Below are 1,831 nucleotides of genomic sequence, written 5' to 3' on the forward strand. Positions count from 1 at the left end.
TATTCATGTAATAGCCTCTACATATTTGCAGCATAATTCTTGATTAGAGTACATGGCAGAAGATAGACCAGGACCTACTATTGGATCTCTAGGTGTTTTGCTGTAGGTTCTGGAAGGTTCTCTCACTTGGAACTGTTTAAATACAGCAGTGCCTATGGGCTTGTCTACATTTGAACATTATTCAGTTGTTAATCTTCATTTTCCCCATTTGAATTAGACCAGAGGGATCTGCATCTGACTTTATATAGGAGGAGCAACTTCATCCCCCTCCCCCCTGACATTCATACCAGTAGGCATTGCTTTTAATTTGTTGATTCTACGGTGTCAATTAATTACTGATAGGGCATGTGCACAGGTAGCTGCACATGCACCTTGTTTTTGTTCTGGTTGTGGTTTTTTTAAATTGCCATTATAATTGTGCAAACGTGCACAGTCAGGCAATTGTAAATGTGTTTGTGTTCAGTTTTCTGATTTTGTGTAGATCTGAGGGACCAAAAGAATTACGTTATATATATTTAAAAGCCTATGATCCTGACTCATCCTTACGATCATGATGGAAAATGAAGAAAACCGCTTGAAAATCACACTTTTCAGTTTGCTGCCCAACATATCCAGTGTAGAATTATTATTATTTTCTGATTTCGTGTCTGTGCACACACTTCCTGTTGCTTTGTATGGGGCACTTTCTGTGTGAGAGAGGGTGTGAGCAGGGTGCTTTCTGTGTGATGGTATATTCAGTATATGTTCTCTGTGTTTTTGTGTGAGGCGCTAAGTATACTTTTTCTCTCCTTCCCATGCTCCACTTTTCCCTCCTTTATATTCCTGCCCCTAGAATTTTTTAATATGGTTTTCTTGTGCAGTTTTCTGATTGTGCAAATCTGAGGGGTCAAAAGGAGGGAAATAGTTTGGGAAATAATTGAAAAGCACTGAGGAAGTAGTGGTCATGGAAAGGGGAGAGGCAGCAATTGACAGCTGATCCATCTACCCCAAAACACCAAAACAAATTTTCTGCGAACCTGAGCAGAGTGATTTGGAGCCTGATTTTCCCCAAGTAGTTGGATTATCACTGTCTTGGGTTGTTGCAGTTTAGGGGGTGATGCAGATTACGGAAAATAGAACGCAAACAGCTGCAAACATATGCAAGTCCAATGTCTTTTGCAATCTGCCTACTTAATCAAGAAGGATAATTTCTCCTTTTATTATCACAGGTCTTGCACAACTATGTTAAATCAAATTGATCTCAAACAATAATTTAAAAAACTTGACAAACTGATGAGAAGAATAATAAAAACCAGAAGCACATTGGATGAAAAGTTTACTCCTGTGCTTAAATGGGTGATTTCAGTATTGGATGGAAGACAACTAATTCTAGGACCAAACAAGTTCATGAAACAATTAATTAAGTGGGGAGGAGCAGGGTGGTCACTGTTTTTAATTGCTAATTCTTATTTTTAGGAAAAGGAATTGAGTTGCAAAATGGCTCTGTAACCAGAAATGCAAATGAATCAGTCAGGTCCATTGGAAGTACTGATCAATTGCAAAGGGACTAGATTCCACCATAGCATTAAAATAAATAAATAAAAGCAATACCTACAGTTTATCAAAACCCCAAAGCCTTGATCAACTTAATGCTGCAATCACTATAAACTATTTTCACCAAGAACCATATCATCTGACTGCTTATGGTGGCAGTTTGATAGATTTGAGGTGCATCCATTTTGTGCATTGCCCGTCAACCAAACATAGCTGTATGTTGCCCTTTAAGAAACCACAATGGCTCTAGTGGAATTGATTGGTATAACAGGGAGCCAATACATCTGAGCCTGAAGTG

The sequence above is a fragment of the Podarcis liolepis genome (genome assembly GCF_965112155.1).
Source record: "Podarcis liolepis genome assembly, chromosome: 1".
NCBI classification, from domain to species: Eukaryota; Metazoa; Chordata; class Lepidosauria; order Squamata; family Lacertidae; genus Podarcis; species Podarcis liolepis.